The sequence below is a fragment of the Symsagittifera roscoffensis genome, chromosome 7, assembly GCF_963678635.1.
Source record: "Symsagittifera roscoffensis chromosome 7, txSymRosc1.1, whole genome shotgun sequence".
In the NCBI taxonomy this organism is placed as follows: domain Eukaryota; kingdom Metazoa; phylum Xenacoelomorpha; order Acoela; family Convolutidae; genus Symsagittifera; species Symsagittifera roscoffensis.
The window spans coordinates 2,606,947-2,628,575 of record NC_087068.1 but is presented as its reverse complement, the minus strand read 5'-3'; the positions used below and the strand labels follow the sequence as shown (position 1 = coordinate 2,628,575).

General features: G+C 40.1%; 2 protein-coding genes across 2 annotated transcripts in view; both read right to left on the bottom strand.

The window, feature by feature from the left end:
* The window catches only part of LOC134851691 (putative Ras-related protein Rab-33), a 524,903-nt gene that overhangs the window by 290,411 nt on the left and 212,863 nt on the right, over positions 1–21,629 (bottom strand). The window lies entirely within an intron of this gene.
* The window catches only part of LOC134851692 (bis(5'-nucleosyl)-tetraphosphatase [asymmetrical]-like), a 96,121-nt gene that overhangs the window by 58,288 nt on the left and 16,204 nt on the right, over positions 1–21,629 (bottom strand). The window lies entirely within an intron of this gene.

Here is a 21,629-nt window from a genome sequence, read left to right as displayed (position 1 = left end):
GCGACATAGATCGCTCCCTGATTGGCAGCTGCCAACCTGATGTTTGTCGGTATGAGATCCGATCTTTCGAAACCCATGTCGGTCCAAGTTTTGACTGGCATGACACTAACCACTGCTCCCGTGTCTAGCAGCCCCTTTACTGAAAGTTGTTTGCCTTGCACGTCCAGAACGTGTGCGGCCAGATCTGCCTCGCAACCAATATGCACAGCATCTTGTTCGAGCATCGCGTTGTGTCCGATTCGTCTGACCTTCAGCTCCTCTTGACCAATGTATATCCGGCCAACTTGATCGTTCGCATCAGTTATGTGAGCTTTCGTGTAGATATTGATGCCATCCACGTTCATCAGAATCGGGTAAGGGCCATGGACATCGATATAATGTCCGTCCACTTTCATCAGCCTCGGACCTCCCGTTGTGAGCAGCGCTCGCACTGCCCTGGAGTCCAGTTTGGGATCCTTCTCCTTCAGGTAGTCGGCATAGATGTCCAGGTGGACCAGTGTAATCTCGGATGGCTCGCTCAGGTTCTTGACCACCTGGTGCCCTGCGACTGAGATGATAGACATTATTTTGGTCCCTGCCTTCGTCATGCCGAAAGTCTTGCCAGATATAACGTTCAGTTTTAGTCCCTGTTTCTTGGGCTCTTTTTCATCTTCTGCTCTTGTCGTCTTACTCAGGACATTAAGACTTTCCCGAAGATCTGTGCTCTCCAGCTCCGACCTTACCCATTGCTCCACTTCTTTCGTGGCAAGGTCCTGTTTGACATTCTGCAGAGCTGTCCTTGCCGCCAGGCCGTAATCCACCTTGAGTGGGCTAGACGACTCTGTTTCGAGGTTCGAGGCTACCCCCTCGTCAGGCCATGTTTTAACCTTTTTAGTCGTGAAAGTGCTCGGTGTCGTCTCCTTTCTCCGAGATTCAGCCTCGTTCATCAGACGTGCTCGACTGGCCTTGACACCCGAAAGCGCCTCATCGTGGCGGGGATGTTTCGCGTCCGCTACTGCGTCCCAAAATTGAGTACAATCCGACTTGAAGTGTCCCTCCAAATTACAGAAGAAACACCTCGGACCATATTTCATGATGAGCCCTCTCACGTACTCTTCATGATCCTCGTCGGTCGCGTCAGCGTCCTCGAGAAAGTAGCCTATGGCCTTCATGTTCTGTTTGTATGCAGAACACGCAGAAACGTGATGGTCCATCGAACCACAATTCGCACACGACCTCCTCTTGTCCATGTCATCGCGAGGTTTGTACCAACTGGAATTCGCACCAGTGTTTGTCCCGCTATAGTTGCCATAATTGCTGTAACGGTTTTGCGCCCTCGGTTTTATCAGTAAATACTCGCGTGACTTCATACGCAAGTCGTCGGGCGTGGGTACCTGGTCAAGCGACAGGGTGAAGTGAGTGGCCAACATCGTCTTCAACTCCTCACTCCTTACACCATCCATGAACTTCGAAGCGATCGCCAAGTTTCGTTCGGATATTCTCTCATCCGGGTTGCTCCTCCTCCTGAGCAATTCAAGGTCGTCCAAGAATTTATCTATTGATTCTTCATCTCTCTGACGCCTCTTCTCGAACTTCACTATGGCCTGGTGCCCTTGTACTCCAGAGCCGAAACGATTCAGCAGGATGTCGAATATCTTGCGAGCGCTGTCTCTCTCATTGGCTCTTTTCGCCATTACACAATTTAATGCAGTACCCTCCAGGTTGCTCGTCAGCGCGCTGCACTCTTGTTTCTTGGAGAGATTCTCTTCCTCAAAGTGTAACTTCATCACCTCTATCCAAGTATCAATGCAGCCGTCTGACTCGTCTTTATATGACTTCGGCTTTTTCAGTGTTCTTCTTGACCTCTCTCCTCTCTCGGTTGACTTCGAGAGCTTGGTGATGAATGTTTCAAGAGATCTGTTCAGAGGCTCAAACATCGAGGCATACATCGTTGTGTCTTGTGAGACTGTAGTCAGATCTGGTACTGAACTGACTTGTGGCACGGTTGGCAATCTTGTCTCCGGGGTGGCATCTGCCTCCGGTGGAACTGGATTTGTCCAGCCCGGCCTCTGCGGGGCTGCCCTTGGCCGCTCCTTGTTTCTATGTTCGTAGTTCGTTCTCGAGCCTTGCTGGGCTCTGGCACTGTTGCCCGTACCATCTCCAACATTCGCATGGCGTGAGCGCTCCCTTGAGTTGGAATGCTCCTGCCAACTACTCCCATTCAGGATCGCGTCAAGCTTCCGCATCATCAAGTCAGATTTGGCGTCCAACCTCTTTTCCAGGCTAGTCATCGTTTGGGCGTAGGTGTTATCATGATCATTCAGTAATCGCTCGATCTCTCTTGACATCCTTGCCTCTCTTTCTTCTGACTCTTTATTTGCCTGTGCCAGGCTCTCGGCCAGGCATTGATCGGTGTCACGAATCAATTGAGCCTGATCAAACCTCGCCTGCGACTTCACGTGCGTTAGCTCATCTTTCAAATTCTCTCGACCATGGTGAGCTCTCTCGTCAATTTGATCTATCCTCTTAGTCATGTCTCGCCTCAATTCATCCAGGCCATTCATCACACCAGCGAACATATCACTTATGTCACCAGCTGCCCCCAATGGCGGGGTTAGCCCCAGAGAAGACGAGGTCAACTGTGGCTGTAGCCTAGTACTTGATGACGCACCGCCCTTTTGCTTGTGCATTGACGTCATCAGTCTGTCAAACGTTGATGATGCTCCCATCGTTATCCCATCTGACATAGGCCTGGTCGGCGAGGCAGAAGACGCCTCCCTGCTCATGTCGTTCCTTGGGCACGGTGTGAAGTTCACATCCGGATGGGTTATCTCCGGGTAGTCATCACTGGAAGTCAAACCTACAGTTGGTAGTGACGCCATGCGTTCGTCGTACAAGGACTTCCAACTCTTCTTGGCCTTCGAGAACGTCTGCTCTTTACCCGGACTCATACTCGACATCATCGCGTTGTTACTCTGTTTGGCCAAGGATGAGTGTGCACTTGTCAGATGTGAAGGTTCCTTTCTCCATTTATAGCTCTTAGTCTCTGATTTGGACATTCCCCTGTACAACACTTCCTCCCGAGGTTCGACCTCGGAACGCTCCGAGGTCTCCTCTGTCCTCTCGACTTCCTCTCGTTCGAGGACCTCGTCTGGCTCAAAGTCGGGTCGAATGAGCGTTCGCTCCCCTTCGTCAAAGGGATCCACCGGCGTTTCGCTCGCAGGCTCGGCCTCGGCGCTCCGCCCTTGATTGCCATCAAGGTTTTTCTCGCTCCTTAGTTTCATTTCGATCACTGAAAGATCAGGTTGACCTTTAGTCGATTCGTCTTCAGCAAACGCGTCGGAAGCGCTGCTAAACGAGGTTTGGCTACGCCTAGTTCTAAATTTCCCCGTGCTTCCCTTGCTTAGCCTGGGAATTTTAGTAGTCGATCCTAACGAGTCCCTGCGCTGCATAGTTTTGTACAAAATGAAAATATTCGTAATTTGATGGCAACGCAAACGCACCACAAACAAGTTTTAGTTGAATCACTTAACGCTGCCTACTCGATTCCGTCAGTATCAAAATGTCTCTTAGATCTCTCACGACTAAAATAGTGACTCAGCTAAAGTTACACACAGGGTCTACCCAGTATTGATATAATGCTAACTCAACCCGGTTGTATAGTATAACAGTATCACTAAGTTTCCACAAGATATAATCGACACACAAAACACAATCGATAATCAGATAAGAATATCCTACAGGTGACAGCGACCTTTTGTCAGTATCAATTTATCGCCACACAATTTATCAAGTCACTGCTTTGTTAAAATTAAACAATATTCGATAAAAAGCAGTGATGATTCAGAAATAGATAAATAAAACTTAGTCTTAAAGAAAAAGACTTCCCCCAATCGGAACGATCCGAAAGAACGAAGCCCAGGACACAGTCTTCTCAAGTGGGTGTGTATTTGCCTAATACACCCACCGAGGTCTTCTTTTGGGTGTCCTGCGATTGCCCGAGCTGTCCTACTAAGTAGCTCAAGGCAACCTCTTGGTCGAAAATTCGTCAAATCTATGAAAAAGCTCTCCCACACTCGGACTGCTCCAAGTGCACAAGAGTAGGGAACAATTCTTCTTCTCAAGTGGGTGTGTATTTGCTTAATACACCCACCGAGGTCTTCCTTTATTTGTTCCCGGATTGCCCGAACTTTCCTATTAAGTAGCTCAAGGCAACCACTCAACCAAAATCACAATCAAAAAAAAAAAAAAAAATCTTGTTCGGGTACTTCTAATACACCCAATATAGAATCCAAAGTTGATCACGAATTTCCGGGTCAGAATGGGTTCTTATGACCCTGATAAGCACGCCTAATATCCTAATATGATCCTAATTAAATGGATATTTTCCGTTTCCCAAATTGCCACAGAAGGTTTACTCAAGTCTCTTATAAGGAGGGTCGCTAGAAGGTTTAAGACACTCCGGAGGGTTACCTCGGAGGGTACCCCAATCACTCAAGTTACTTAGGAGGGTATCTTAATCACCCAAGTTACTTCGGAGGGTCCCCCTAAATTTACTAAGGAGGGTCAATAAGATGCTTAATACGCTCCGGAGGGTCACTTCGGAGGGTACCTCCAAAATTTTCAAATTTTCCGATCTCACTTGGAAGGTTCTCCTACTAGCTTCAAAAAGCGTCAAAATAAGCTAAGGGTTCTAGGGGGAGCTGTTTCAACTTCTTAGGGTGATCTCGTGGAAATTTTCCACTAAGGAGGGTTGCTAAAGGGTTTAGCTGACTCCGGAGGGTCACTTCGGAGGGTTCCCCCAAAATCAAGAAAAAGGGTTAAATCACCGCAGTAAAGCCTCTGAAAGCGGTCTACCTGACTTAAAACTAGGTTGGCTGACACGGTCAACCTTCCCAGTTGAATAAAAATATGTTTTGATAAAATTTTCTGCCGCTCGGAGGGTTGCCCGTTACTTGGACCCTCCGAACCAACAAATTCTAAAAAAAATTTTCTTTTCCGAAATAATCAACCCAAAAACGGTTGCGATTCGGAAAAGTGGTCAAAAACGTCGACTTATGGTACCAAGATTATCCCGATCGGATAACTAGTCTTTGAGAAATCGCCAAAAACGCGTTCGTCAAAATGGCCTTTTTCACCACCTGTATAGGATCTGAAAGACTTTTTTCGCAATCCCTGTCGAAAGTGCCTAAAAATACTTGAAATGAGCGTAATAGCGCTGTACGGCACTGGAAGAATGCAAAAAACCGGACCAAAATTGGTTTAGAAACAAAAATTTGGCCAAAAACTATCAAATTTGGACCCTCCGATTCCTTCCTTTTCCAAACCTTAAGTCGTTAGCTCTATCCACGGAGCTACTCGGAGGGTTACCCAAAAATTTCTCTAGTACCCGAGCACGTTATGCTAGCACGCTCCTAACGCAAAAAATTTTATTGCTCTAACTCTAAAAACTCAAAAACTCGATCCCCAAAACAGATTGACAAAATACAGAAAATTATCAAAATTTTGGTCGAAAAATTTTCGTTTTCCTAACTTCTACCGAGTCTTTGCTCACGCGGTTTCCTTAGTGAAGGGGATCGAACTACGTAGCTACTCTCTATATAAAAGCTTTTTGCCTATCGGAAAAGCTCTGATATCCGAAAATTTGGGGTTCTACGGTTTGGTCGAAAATTGGTAATTTTCGACAAAAAATGGGTGTTTCTTGGGTCTAAATAGGAGATAAGTAAAATATAATATGGATAATAATCTATTAATAGTCGTTAATAAATAGTACTATACCCTCCTTTGCACCAAAATATCCGAATTAAGACCCTTAACTCGGAAATTTGTAATCGATGGAGGGTACAATCGGACCGCGCCAATCGTGCCCCCCACCACTTAAGTTTTAAGGAAATAGTACCCGAACGATACTAATATTGCTTCAACGATACCCAACAGTCGTTGCGGATGTTGTCCTTGATGTCCCTGTTGAGTGTGGAACACGTTGATCAGCCTGCCACTCTACCCTCCGGTCACCGGCAAAATCACCATTAACGTGCTTAAACACTCAAATTACACTCGAGGGAGGGTACCCAACCCTTCACCAAAACACACAATCTCTCTATCAGAAACGATATAAATCAATCTGAAACAACAACAAATAGGAAGGTCAGATCACATCTCCTCCGGAAATAACATATAAACTGTCACTTTATGTTTTTTACTGTTTTTGGTCTTTTTTGGATTTTTTTACTGTTTTTTGTACTTTTTTGTTTTTAAATAATTTTATTTTTGGCTTTTTCTTGGTTATACACTATTTTTGTTTGGTTTTACGCTTTCTCTTTAATTGTTTTTGGTCCTGGGACCTCAGGACAAGCGGGCTCTAGATTTCCCACCTAACCCTCCGGCCCCCGGAATTTTCGGTGTTAACTAAGTTAAAAAGCTAAATTGCACTAGACGGAGGGTACGCACCTTCCCCCTAGTACAATAACGGTCATTAAGGCCTCTAACTCGGGCTTACGCCCGGAGCGGAGGGTACGTCGCTGAAACGCTTGCTGATCATGATGGTTTCATGCCTTTAACAGGCCCACCCAGGAGCGCCATAAAAACGTCTATGTAACATTCGCCCAAATATCACACAGCGACGGAGCGTAGAAAAAGTACCTATCAACGACTGGCAGGCGTCAGTTACCTTAATTCTACTCGTTTTTCACCGTCTCGACCTTGCCAGTTGATTTTCTGGTCTGTTTAGGGCAAAGTAAAAAGTTACCATTTTTAGGCCATCAGTCAAACGACTTTTGATTAGCTTTCGTTTGCATGCGAACACAACCACATAGCTGAGTCTCGGATCCTCAGACTACGTGATTGTCATTAAAAACACGGCTCGAACAACCTATTTTATTATGTCTTTGTGTGACAGTTTTATATTAAATCCATTGGAGATGGATTGACCCTTTCCTTTTTTCTATCTACTCATGCTCTGAAATATTAAATAATAACGGTGTTAATTAAGATCTAGGACATTACAGCAGCTGTTATAGTCAGTTTATACAGTCCCTTCACATAGACAGTCTCTGGGGGACCAAGCCTCCGCTCCCGTGATTTTCTTGAGATAACACTCTTATCTCTTATATTTCGTGTCCCGGGAGGGTTCCGTGGTATTTCTCTTCCCCCCACTGAAGCCTCCGTCTCCACAAATATCTGTCGCTAAGGTCCTTATCGTTTGTTTTTGCCACGATAAGAGGCTCCGTGTTTTTCTGTCTCTGATACAACTGTTCTTCACAATCTATATCGTGGTTCTGATTTTCGTCTTTTTTTATTCAAAATGGCCGTCTTTTTTCTATTTCTCAGAAATGTTCTTCTTCCAATCGAAATTTTAAAAATAAAAATTCTAGAACATTCTGACCCTCCGTCGCAACACTTTTTTGTTCATAAGGCCTTTAGTCACTCTTTTTTATGTCGCCGGAAGGTTGTGCTGTGTCATCTGGCAGAATGGCACAACCCCTACGACCTGTACTATCACTTCCCGGCAGCTCGTATGAAAATCTTAACAAAATGCTTGCAAAGTTTTTTAACATCGATGGAGCAAATATAGAAACCAATACTAAAGAGGCTAGAGAAAAAATAGAAAACATTGCTCTAGATCCGGATGAAACCATAATATCTCTTGATGTGAAAAGTTTGTACACCAACGTTCCCCTGAAGGAGGCAATTGAAATTGCTTTACAGAAGCTGTACAGCCAGGAGTCTCCTCCTGAAACTCAAAGAGCAACCATGAAAAGGCTTTTGAATATGGCGGTCAGCAAAGTATATTTCAAGTGTAATGATTCATGGTATGTACAAGTTGATGGTTTAGCAATGGGCGCGTCCCTCGCTGTAAGTCTGGCAAACTTATGGCTGAAAGAATACGAAATTGCTCTACGACAACAAATACCGGTGGGAACGGGGGTACAGCAAATTAATGACAGAAACGGCTTGTGCCCATGTTGCAGCAGGAAAGTCACATATAGATCAAAGGGGGTTGAATGCGAGAGTTGCCGAAACTGGTATCATCTAAAATGCGGAAAAATATCCGATGACGTATACGCATCAATAACCGAGATAGTCTGGTACTGTGAAAGCTGCTGCCACAAGCTAAGAACAAGGAGAAGGATACTCCCCAGGTGAAATTGTTCCTCAGGTATGTGGATGACATTGTTAGTACAGTCAGAGGGGAGCCGAGTTGTCTTCTCGATGCCGCCAATTCTCTTCATCCAAATTTGCAGTTCACTCTAGAGAAAACTAATTCGGAGGGGAATTTGCCGTTCCTGGATTTGAACATAAATGTATCGCAGGGTAGGCGTTTAACTTGCAGTTGGTATCAAAAACCAACAGATACAGGGACTATACTGAACTATAGAAGCTGCGCCCCAACTCAGTATAAGCGTAGTGTTATCCAAGGCACTGTACACAGGGTTTTTAGGAGTACATCTAGCTGGGAGCAATTTGATAAGGCTATGGAAACTAATAGGGCGCAATGGCTGACAAATCAGTACCCTGAGAATTGGTCCGCAAAGGTGGCTCCAGACGCCTTGTGCAAGATCATCGAGGGTAAGGGCAAGCCCCTGGATAGTGACAGGGGTTTGTCAGTTCAATCACCAAAGGAGGTGAAGCCCCCAATGCTGATGGTGCAATATAGATGTAACCAGAGCCAATACTTTGCTAACAGGTTACGAAAATTAACTAACGTTCAAGTGGTTTTCACTACAAGAAAACTGCAATCATATTTACCATCACTGAAGTCAGCATTTTCTAATGACCTCAAGTCAAGAGTGGTTTATAAACTGTCATGTAGTGGATGCACTTCCACCTATGTCGGACAAACTGTTCGACATTTGAACACTAGAATTGAGGAACATAAAAAAGCAGACTCACCGGTAGGCATCCACCTTCAGCAATGCCAACTTGAGGGAAATAGCGCAGATCTTAGTTGGGAAATTATAGATAGGTCAAACAACCAAACAAAATTGCTAACACTAGAGGCAATACATATCAGGAAAGAGAAGCCCGGCTTGAACACGCGCGATGAGTTTAGGAGCAGGGAGTTAACACTGAAAATTTAGTCCCAAAATATTTTTGGTTTTTTATTCAAAACGTACATGTCTAAATCGAAATTATGACTCAGAAACTTCCAGACAAATTAATTTAAAAATGTTTAATTAATTTTAGAGGTTAAAAGTATTTTAATCTTAATAGTAATTTAGAGGTCAACTGTGATTGGCTAATTTTTTATCATGATGGTTTAGAACCAAATTGTATGTGATTTATTGTAAATAACATTTGTAAATTGATGTTTTATCGTCATTTAGAGTAGTTTATTGTAAAAATCCTGACGATGCACATAGTTGCAAAAACGTTTGAAATTTACTTTTTAGCAAAAATTTCTTCGTATTACTATTGATGTTGTTCAGTAGACAAGCATCATCATGTCCATCGGAGATGGACTAACCCGTTCCATAAACTCATAGCTTCTCATACTCTGAAAATGAACTTGATGTTAATTTAATTCAACTCAGGACACTCCGGGAGGCTGAAAATGTTAAAAAACAATGTTTACAGTTCTTCTCCGACACCATTCCGGACTCTTGAATCCGGACAAAGAGCTGTCTTCCTGACGAACAGTAAGGGTAGCAAAATCCTCCCAATAGACCTCCTGATTCTCGTCTGTACAATCGTTACAACTCGGAGTGCTCTTCTATAAAAATTGTCGACTATAATTTCTGTCGTCTCTTGTTCATTGCGCGTATGCGTTATATCAGCAAAATTCACTGTTCTGATTTTTGCGGTTTCCGTTATCGCGAAAATTGAAAAAGCTACGAGTCCATCATGCCCAAACCTAAAGTTTGAAAAGTGTTTTGTCATTCAAAATTGACCCCTCCGAATACGTTCAATTGAACGATTAACACTAAAAATTGTTCGAAACAGTCGATCTTCCCACCAAAACGTTCCAATAAAAGTTCGTTGACGACATGCATTTCAAGCAATCCTAGTAGAATGTCATAACGTTTAAAAAAAGTTCCTCAAAACCACCAAGAAAGTTTTCCTCAATGTGTACAACGGTCTGATAAAACCAAACCTGGAATATTGTAATCAAGCCTGGCATCCCAGATTGCAAAAAAAAACGTGTTCAAACTAGAAGGTATCCAACGGCGTTCAACAGAACTTATCCACGGCTTGAAGTCTCGAAATCAGTGTCAAAGATTGAAAAACCTGGATGCTTCAACTCTGGATTGATATACAAAAAAAAACAACAGAAAGGACGATCGGTGAGCGAATAGAGGATTTTTTGAAAAGAAGTACCGTGACACTAGAGGAAACAACTGTTCAAACAAGAGAATCAAAGCAATCCTGGAAGTAAGAGTGATTTTTTTCACAGTAAGAGCAATAACTGATTGGAACAATCTATCAGAGGAAGTTGTCGCTAGTGAAAACATCAATCAGTTCAAAGCAAAACTGGAAATGGTTTGGAACAGAACTGGAATCAGTTTATACGAAATGAACAGTGGATGAAACTTAGAAACTGATCACCAGAGGCGATAGTCTAGTGATCAGAAAAGAAATTAAATTAAACTATAATATAAGATCGGCTGCAGAACAGTTTGAGACAAAATTTCTGTGAGATGATGTGAGTAGATATTTTTTCTTTTCCCAAAATCCACATATTGTCAAACTGCATGAAAAAAAGCTAATTCCCTGCAGTTTGTTTAGCTGAGTTTCGCCGTGTCCCCGATTCTAATACCGTTGATTTGAAGGGGTACTGTTTTTCGTTTTATTTGAGTTTGAAAAGGGCAGAAAAATATCAGATTTGGCGAAAACATTTTTGAAAAAAGTCGAAGTTTTTTTTGAAAAATTGTCCACGAAGCAGAAAAATGCGTTTCCGAGAACCACAGCTTTTTGTGTGCAAAAATTTTAAGGAGTGTCTGATGAAGATAAAACTCAGGAAAACTGTACTCGATTGAAACTAAACACTCGGATTTGGGAGGGAAGCGAAAAAACAATTGAGTTTTCCGAGGACCATAACTTTTTGTGTAGTTTGACTGGATGTCCGTAAAATCATCGAAGTCCACTTTTTAGCAGACTTTTAAATATTTTGTCGGAACTGAAGAAGCATGACGCACTTGGTGAAAAAATTATGAAATGAACTATAATTGGAATCTTTAGGAGCGCAACCAGATAAGCTGAATTGATTAGAAAACTTGCACCGACAAGGCGCAGCATTTCGTCCTGTTTTTTTCACCTGGTAGCTTGTATCAATATCAAACAAACTTCGAGAAAATTGACGGTCCAAGCACTAAAACTAACGCACAAATGGCTAGTTTGAAGTAGAGAAAGCAAAAAGGAAATATAACGAGAGTACACTTTCTTGACTCAAAATGTCCGTAAACCAATGACTTGGTCAGGGAAGCTATTAACACAGCCAAGAAGAGCTAACCAAATGCTTTGTGTTGCACTTTTTCAAAAAAACTAAAATTGGCTATGAGTCAGCTCAGTTGTCAATGCAACTGTTTGTGGAAAGTACGAACCGACAGTCCAGCAATTAGCGCTTCCCTTCCAGAAATGTTGTGGCTCAAAGAATACAATTATGCAACAATGCAAGAAGTACCGAAGTAACACTCCGTCAAGATATTCACAATATAGTCCGCCTTGGATGTCAGAAAAAGGTGACAGATCATTTTGGAGTATAGAATGCAAAATATGCTTCGTATGGTTCAAATGAGGTTGCTTAGAAAAAGGTGTCAGATCATTTTCCAAAACCGATGAGGATGTCAGAAAAAGGTGACAGATCATCCAAAACCGATGAGGATGTCAGAAAAAGGTGACAGATCATTTTAGAGTATAGAATGCAAAATATGCTTCGTATGGTTCAAATGAGGTTTTTCCAAGTTTTTTTTGAAAAATTGTCCACGAAGCAGAAAAATGCGTTTCCGAGAACCACAGCTTTTTGTGTGCAAAAATTTTAAGGTGTGTCTGATGAAGATAAAACTCAGGAAAACTGTACTCGATTGAAACTAAACACTCGGATTTGGGAGGGAAGCGAAAAAACAATTGAGTTTTCCGAGGACCATAACTTTGTGTAGTTTGACTGGATGTCCGTAAAATCATCGAAGTCCACTTTTTAGCAAACTTTTAAATATTTTGTCGGAACTGAAGAAGCATGACGCACTTGGTGAAAAAATTATGAAATGAACTATAATTGGAATCTTTAGGAGCGCAACCAGATAAGCTGAATTGATTAGAAAACTTGCACCGACAAGGCGCAGCATTTCGTCCTGTTTTTTTCAACTGGTAGCTTGTATGAACATCAAACAAGCTTCGAGAAAATTGACGGTCCAAGCACTAAAACTAACGCACAAATGGCTAGTTTGAAGTAGAGAAAGCAAAAAGGAAATATAACGAGAGTACACTTTCTTGACTCAAAATGTCCGTAAACCAATGACTTGGTCAGGGAAGCTATTAACACAGCCATGAAGAGCTAACCAAACGCTTTGTGTTGCACTTTTTCAAAAAAACTAGAATTGGTTATGAGTCAGCTCAGTTGTCAATGCAACTGTTTGTGGAAATTATGAACCGACAGTCTAGCAATTAGCGCTTCCCTTCCAGAAATGTTGTGGCTCAAAGAATACAATTATGCAACAATGCAAGAAGTACCGAAGTAACACTCCGTCAAGATATTCACAATATAGTCCGCCTTGGATGTCAGAAAAAGGTGACAGATCATTTTAGAGTATAGAATGCAAAATATGCTTCGTATGGTTCAAATGAGGTTGCTTACGAAAATCAGATATCGAAAATTTTCATACAATCTGGCATTGCCAAACAAAAGGAAACGGATCAGCCTGCTATAGGATTTAAAGTTTTTCTAAGATACAAAGACAACATAATAAGAAGTGTGAGGGGAGATCCTGGGTCAATCATCACAACTGCTATAAAGTGGCAGCTGCTTACTATAATATCGCCAATTCGTTCTTTTTGGATTAAACTGTACATTTGGATTGACGAAAACAGGTCACACGTGGATGGTACACAAAGCCTTTTGTATCGCACAATTATTAACTTTGGAAGCTGTGCAGCTTTGCTGTATAAACGATATATTTTTGAGAGGACAGTCAGTTGATTTTTTAGAAGTGCCTCATAATGGGTAGATTTTATTGAACAGCCTTGAAGAAACATCTAAATGAGGGATTGTAAATTAATCTCCGCAACTTTAGATGGACGGTATGGTTTCTGAAAACCCTAACAAAGTTTTTGAGGCAAGAAGATTTGTGAGCTCGCGACATCAAGCAGAGAAGCAAGAAAAGTTTGAAAGACTCAACTTTTTCGCAAGACAACATCCAGGAAACCCATCGCAACTACTCATTGCAAAAGTGCGGCCAAAGTCCAAAACACAAACAAATTTTACTACAAGAAAGCTGAAAATGTGCTTTCCATCTGTTAAAATTTTTCTTACTAGTGAACTGAGATCTAAAGTGTGGCACAAGATTTCAAGTTGTAAATGTAATTTACCGTATTTTCGCCAGAGTGCGACATTTAGCCACCAGGGTCGATAAACATTGCAAAGAGGACTCCACAATAAGATAGCATTGGCAGCAAGGCCTCGAGGAGGTAGCTGGAGCAGATGCAATGAAGTCAGAGTTTATAGGACAAACAGGCAATAGCCACAAACTAGGTTCATCATAAGATTTTGCGTAATTGAATGGAATGGCCAAAAATCAGCACGCGCAAATAAATCAGGAACCAATTTTCAACTCTCAAATCGTATTCCTTGCAATAAAATGGCTAGGCAAAGCAATTAACTATTATGTCAGACTTATAAAAAAAATCCCAAACGACGAAATCTAGTAGTTAAAGAACAAAAAATATGTTCGTGTAATTACAGTTGTTTGACTTTCGTGTGCTGTTTTTTAGACAGGTTTATCACTTTTCTTGATCTGTGATGACTTTACCTAGAAATTCAGTCCTAAGGATGCACTAATTAAGCAAAAAGGTTTGAAATAACACTTTCAGGTTTGGGTATCAGGTGCATACCCACGCAGCCGCATTCCCGGATAGCCGAAAAAATTAAATACCTCCGGTTTTATTTAAATTAAATCAGAAAATTTTGAGACGCATTCTGATTGCACAAAATGCGCAGCCTGTTATAGCTAACAAAATTCTCACCATTTTTAAGTGATTTGATTGGTTAATACTTTTGCTCTCATTGAATTAATTAATAGCAAAAGTCCGACTACTACAGGGATTTAACCCCCTCAACAACCAAAGGGTCCCTCTTTGGTATGTTTTATGATATCCATTTTCGGCCGAGAAACCCTAAAATTTTTCAGTATATGCTAATTTTAAAGGGGAGCACGCGCTGAAAAACGGAATTTTTTGGTCAAAATTTTTTCAAAAAATCCCAAAAACGGGGGGGGGGGGGGGCATGGTGGGGGTAAATGTGGGTAGTCAGAGGAAGTAATTGGGAGGCGGAAGGGAATGGGAAGGAAGAATGATCGGACTAAGTGTGTGTGTGTGTGTGGCGGGGGGATGGGTAGAGAAAGGGTACCGAAACAAAGGGTAGAGAAAGGATAATGAAAACAAGGTTTTTAAGTAAGTTTGTAGAATCTCTTTCACCCCTATGGTACCTAGTAACGAATCTCTCCCCCCTCCCCAATTAAGAAATGGGTAAGGGGGCAGAAGGGAGGTAATTGCTAAGTAGACCCAAAATTTCAGCTATCCGGGAACGAACTTATTTTTCGGCTATCTGGGAACTAATTTATTTTTCGGCTTCCGGGAACAAATTTATTTTTCGGCTATCCGGGTATTCGGCTCCGTGACACGCCACCGGGTATCAGTGTGATCATTTTAACTAAATGCGGAAATCCAAATTCCAAAAAAAACACTGGAGCAATTGGCTACGAAAGTGACGTCAATCAGTTACGTTGCTTTCCTACTTATTCACGAAAAAAAACTGACATTTTTGAAGCTGCACTTGGGCGGATCCAATGTCCACCAAAGAAAAAGATCCCACAACACATGGCAATAACAATTTTAAGTTACTTTAGGTTTATTCAGGCTATGACGATTTCTTCACCAGGGAGAAGACCAGCATACGAGATCCACCAGGAAAGACCAAGAAAGGTAACAACTTCAGCACCGCTCCCCAAAAACCTTACACAAAGAGGCAAACCTGAGCTTCGCACTACTACAGATTTTAAGAAATTAGAAAAACCAGGACGAAGTTCAAAAATACCAAAAAAAACTCCAGATGATGTTACCTTGAAACTAAAAAAAACTAGAAGAACATTAAAAATTGAAATTTATCAACCTTGAAAAAAGACTAACTCCTTTCTGGATTTTTTTACCATTCAAAAAATTGGAGCCTGAAACAAAAATTTGCTGTTAATGCCCAGGGCTTGTGAGATTCACGAGTGCAATGTAATTATGAATTGCAAACTGTTAAACATAGTTTGGAAACAGCAACGACAGAGCTTAAGTCAACAACCACAAAGCAGTAAAATTATAAACAAAAAGTTTGAAACGACATAATAGAATTATACATACAATGTTCAAAGTTCTGGACATGGCTCTCGACAGTGTTTTTTAGTAGCCAGCGCTTAAATTTGAACTTACGTGAAATTGAGCATGTCAGCCGCATCACAAATGATTCGGAGATTCGATTTAAAGACTACCAAAATCAAAAACAAGCAGAATAATGACTTCAAAGTTCAGCGGCGATCAATTCCCCGGATTGACCTCCATACAACGAAAAAGCTGATCATACAGTTCCATACATCAATTGTGTGGAAAAATGCTTGTCATTCAATTTTCGTAGAGTTTCGAGAAATGGTTGCAAAAAGATATAAACTAATTTCTGCGGCTGCTTGATTCTAATAAAACAGTCTAGTGATAAAAACGGGGGTTTTTGATTTTTGAAAAAAAAGGCTTTTCATACAACTCCCATATATGGAAATTATATGACTAGCGTTTTTTTGATGGAGACACAAAGTCTTTTCCAAGTGATTTTGAAATTGCTCCAAAAATCTTTTTTTTTTTTCAACCGAAAATTGAAACTTGTACGAGAACAAACTTTTTTCAGAAAAAAAAATTTTGCATGCAAAATTTAGTTTTTTTTTTATGCCTAATGTAATCCTGGATACACTAATGTTGGATTTTTTCCTTCAGGCTGAATAATTTTTTTTCAAAACGCTGAAAACTCCTATTTCTTTTGTATGGCTTTTTATGTAAGCCTTGGTCAATGTCTGATGATTTAAAAGTTCCAAATTTTTAAAATAATCATCTCTAACACAATTCAGGTAGTTTTGCTATGCATTGAAAATGCAAGACCCTCCAACCTTTCGTGCTTTGAGTGAAGCAAAATCTTTGTTACTTCTGTTCGGTTATAAGCACAAACCCTATTCTTCAGAAATTGAATTTTGAAACAAAAAATTAATTTTTTGATTTATGGAAAAAACTTCATATATGGAAAAATGCATGTCTTAGAGATTTCATAAAAGTTTTTGAGCGTATGGATTGTATGAAAATGTATGACAAGAAATGTCTCATATATGGAAATTGTATGATCACAAGTGTTGGTCAACTCGGGTCAACTGACTCATATTTCGCGAGCAAGGATGTTGAAATGAACTCAGGCCATTTTTGAAACAACCAGATCTGTTTACTTATTTTGTTCTTTGAAACAAAACAATTCAAATTTTCAGAAGGTTACTCTAAAACTTCAGCAATTAAAAAAAAATTGCTTATGGCCAAGTTGAAAAAAGACCATGTTTGTTCGACAGAGGACAAATGAGTTTAAAACTCACAGTAAAGCAAATAATTTTCTGATTCTAACTAAAAAACACTCATGGTTGATTATAACGAAGATTATTTGAGCAACAATTTTTTTTTTAAATGAAAAGTTGTAGTTTACTTTTCTTGATTACAAACAAAACTTTTGATGCCTAAAAGAAATAACGCGAGTCAGTGCCTCGGCGCAAGCTCACTTTGATTACATTTTAAGCGCTTAAAATACGTACGGAAAACAATTCGATATATAAATAACATAGCAATTTGTTTCATTCGTAGTGATAATTATTAATTGTTAGAAGAATCAATAATTTTTGTTCTGAAAAATTCAAACTTTAGGGTTATTCCAAAAAAAAACGCTAAAAGTAAACAAAAATTTATCGAAAATTTTCAAAAACTTATGCTATCTCCAAAGTTTTCGAAAAATTTTTCCATGTCCAAATAATAAAGCTTATGGAAAATTTTAAAAATTGAGTTTTTTCAAACCATGCTGCGTCCATCTACAAGGAGAAAACATCAGAGAAAAAAATTCAGAAAATTTTGCCCTCACAGTTTTCAATGGCTTTTGCTGCATTTCCCATACAATTTCTGTAAAAATTTTGCGCTTTTTGGATATTTCAATAGAAAAATATGCCTACATCAATGAAGTACAACCTAATCTTTTTTATACGTTTTCAAATACATGGCGTGAATTTTTTTTTCAGTAAGTTTGAAAAATAAGGTCATGGTCGCGATTTTTTTTCAGGTTCTTACAATGTTTTACAAAACTTACAATTTTTAAAGGTGTACTTTTTTCAAATTTTATTTCAAGCCATTGTCTTTCTTAACTTGTTGACTTCTTACATAGTTAGTTTGTGCCATTTTTGTCAATGATTTTGCCAGTTTTAATCAAAAACCTAAATAATTAACTAATCTGTCTATGTAACTAAGTTTATTTCTCTTTTGTTGCTGCACTAATGCGACGCCTATTTTATATACGAAATGAATTTTTTTCTTCTTTTACTGTACTCTAATTTGTGCAGAAGTAGAGCCAATTCAAAAATCTGGAATAGCTTAAGTTGAGTCCGTTTTAAAATCATTAAGTGAGTTTCCATAACTGTGTTTCTCTAACTCACACCTAAAATCATTTTTTAATCAAAATGTATTTTTGTAAAGGCTATGTTTTGGCTTTCAGCGTGATACAAAAATTGCGATTTTATAACTTTTTCAAACAAAAACAACGGTAGAGAGTAGAAAGAGATTTTTGACCACTGGCTGACGTCAGATGACCTAATACGTGCTTTTCACTGTCTCGGCCTTTTCGCAGTTAGTTTTGGTATATTCGAGTATCTAAGAACGGACAAACGCGGTACGATTTATAAGCTATCAAGCAAACGGAGCTTAAGTTTTACTTACATTTGGAATAATCACAAGGTTGGGTCTCTGTTTTCCAAAACAAGGTGGTTTTGACTAAAAATTAGGCTAAAACTTTTGATTAAAATTATTCATAGAGACAGTGATTATATGAATCCATGGAATATGGCCTAATTCCTCATTACCCTCAGGGAAATGCACTGCTAGTGTGGTGTTAAAATACCCTTCAGAGCTTTCCAATTGCTAAAAGGATAAAATTAAGTGTTTTAAAATAGTTCCTGGGGCCTCCGCTTCAACCTTTTCGAAGGAACAACCTTAATATCATTCTAGTTTTCCGGATCAGGCGGGTTCGGATCTGACTCATATCAGCCGGACCTTCATTTTCAACACTATTGGGAGGCTAACACCCGTGTAGAATACAAGTGTTTCAGATTCTTCTGTTTTCTCTTGATTCTTCCGATAGTTTTTCACCATTCTCGATCGCTAATTTGGTTGTTGTGTTGTGTTCGCAAAGGTTTTTGCAAGAAAACTTGTTTCTGATTTTTCTGAGAAATGTCAGACGTCATTTCGAACATTAAAAAAAATAAATCATAGAGCTTTCCAGACCCTCCAATTGGTAAAATTTACTTTTTAAAAAATGTTCAAAATGACGTCTGGCATCTCTCAGAAATATCAGAAACGAGTTTTTTGGAAAAGTTTTGGCGAACACAACACCAAATTAGCGACAGAAATGTCAGAAGTGACCATGTTTGGAACAACAAAACTAACAAGACTGCTCGCATCAAGGCGAAGCCCTGAATGTTCCGATTGCTTTTTGAGGTCTATGGAGCAGTAATAACATGGATAAAGTTTTTTGTGATAACATCCCCCACACGCCATATTAAGTACAAAGTGATAGACTTTGCTCCTATTAACAAATCAATAATGGTGTATAATCTTCCTTGAACCAATTTGGAACGATTTCTAAGACGGATTAAATCTCCGCTTACGCGTTAATAGCGCGAAACGTGTCGCGCGTAAATTGTCCCATATCGGCCAGATTGGCCACAATAGCAATCTTTAAACCCCCATAACTGATCACAGATGAAATATTAACGCCCGGCGAAATATACCGGGCGTTAATTGTCCCGAATTGGCCAAAATGGCAACTTTTAAATCCCCATAACTCTACGAAAAATGATCACAGATGAAAAGTCTTTTCAAATTTGAGCTCAGGATAACAATAACTTTCGAATGATATAAAAAGATGGCTAGTTAAAAAGCCGAAATTTGTCTGAAGAAAAATAAACCCACACCGAGCACAAATATTCCGTTACTTTCGTTACGAAAGTCGGAAGAAAAACAAAACTAGCGGAATAAAAACAAGACAACACAACATCCAAATAGCGATACACAATGGTAGCACGGAGGTAATAGAGGTCGTGGGCTTTCAATGGGTCAGTTCTAGTCCCTCGAGGAAGAATTATTTTTGTAAAAAAAAGGCCTAAAGGAGCCCGAATATTGGTTTTCGATTTGCCATGAAAAGAGATGAGTGAGCCTAAGTTTCTGAACTTTGGGCTCCTAATAGCGTACCATACAGTCCATTTTTGTTAGAAAAAGTTAAATTTCTTTGTTCGGAAGTTTCGAATTGCCCTTCTGGCGGAATGGTACACTTTCACTTTCTCTCTCTCAATCGATGTAATTTTGTCGAACAAGTTGCAAAACCAAAAAAAAACAGTCAATTTTGTAAGACACTTGCTGATCGCAAATTGATTTTTTTAATGGGCACTACAAAAACAAAACCTTGCAATTATGTTTTGGCCATTGGTGTTATTGCAAAAACCTATGCCGAGCAAATTGTGTGGCCACAAATTATGTTTTCAAAAGAGAAATTTTTAATTTCACTACATTATCTGCATTTTTTGAAAATGAGAAAAAATTAGCAGATATAATAGAATTAAAATATGAAATTGAGTGAACAGACAGCCACCTTTCCCATAACAGCAAGCCTTCACATTTCAATCGTAAGAACGAAAAGTTACAATTTTACGCGCTTCAAGTGATTGACTACTGGGTTGCGTACTGAGAACGAGACGCAATTTTCTTGTAGATTTAGGGTATTCCTCCTTAATTTGTCCCTATGCCAGTGAATTCAGCGGGGCGACTGAGATTAACCAATATCTACAATCCCGAAAGGGTTAATTTGGTGGCAAATATCCTGTACTGCTCTCTGTTGCTTGCCCCTACTGTGTAATGCTCTTAGGGCTGTCTCGTCAAAACAATCGTGATGATCATCAATTGTAAATTACTTCAATTGATTATACATCCAATTACAGAAGGCCCTGAATGGCCACAATATAATCTATCAGTCTAACCAAAGGAATTGGGTCTGCGATTTTTAGCGCAATTGCTTGATTGCAAGTTAACTCCCACTAATTTTACTAATCACTAACTATTCTCTCTCTCTCTAGAGAATCTCTGAAGAGAAGCAACTATCTACTAATTTTTTTTAAAATTGTTCTCTTACTCTGAGAACCAACTACTCGAGTCGCTAGCAATAATTGTTCAAATTTTATTTTCTGGCTTAGGGGGGACGGTATCTTCGAAGATTGAACTATTTTGAACTTTACCCTTTGTTTGCTGTACTACTTAACTTAATGACGACTCAATCTTAAGCTCAGGTTACTATATCATGTAATACAGTAGAATCACCAATTCTACAGTCTTCCCTTCTAGTCTATTATTCTCCCGAATAATGCTAATGACAAATCAGTTCACATCATAATCAGTTCACTTTACTTAATGTAATTTCTAATTTCCTAGTCTAGTCCCTAACTTAAGCCTATTAATCGGAGACCCATCGGCCGGTCCCCCACTAATTAAATACACAATTAACCGCTACTTTACATAGATCTGGATAGCTTGAATTGAGGACTCAATCAATATTTAATTCACTCATCTGGGTGTGAGCCAACCTCTTACGGTGCTAGGTTTGTTGATATGAAGCTACTAATGATCAATTTTGAGGTGGAGTCACACCCTAATACGATTAGCAACAAATACACGAATATTTAGGTATAGTTTTTCTAAAAGTTATCAACTCACGCCCAGTCGAACTGGTTCTCTCTCCTCTCACTCGCCATCCTCGTCATCACAGCGTAGTATCCATCATATCACTGATCCCGATTCTCGGCATTCGCCCAGAAACCCCTCTTCACTTCCCTTGGACGTAGTTGATTCCTCTCCCAATCAAAGGTGTGGTCGTATCACTCGTCCCGGTAGTTCTCGAAGCGTTGGCCTTGTCAAACGATGAGCTCTCTGGTTGACTGGTCGGTAGATAGATCTGTCCGCTGAACGAATCTACTCTCGACGGGCCCTGGGGGTAGCTTCTTGGCCCCGGTGATCCTCTGTCTCAGGGAGGGTCGTATTTTGGTGGCAAAACCTGTCTTGATTCGCGCATCATTAGCCCGCAGCAACTCGAGCGCTCGGGATCATCGTCTCGTTGCCCCCTGTATTTAACA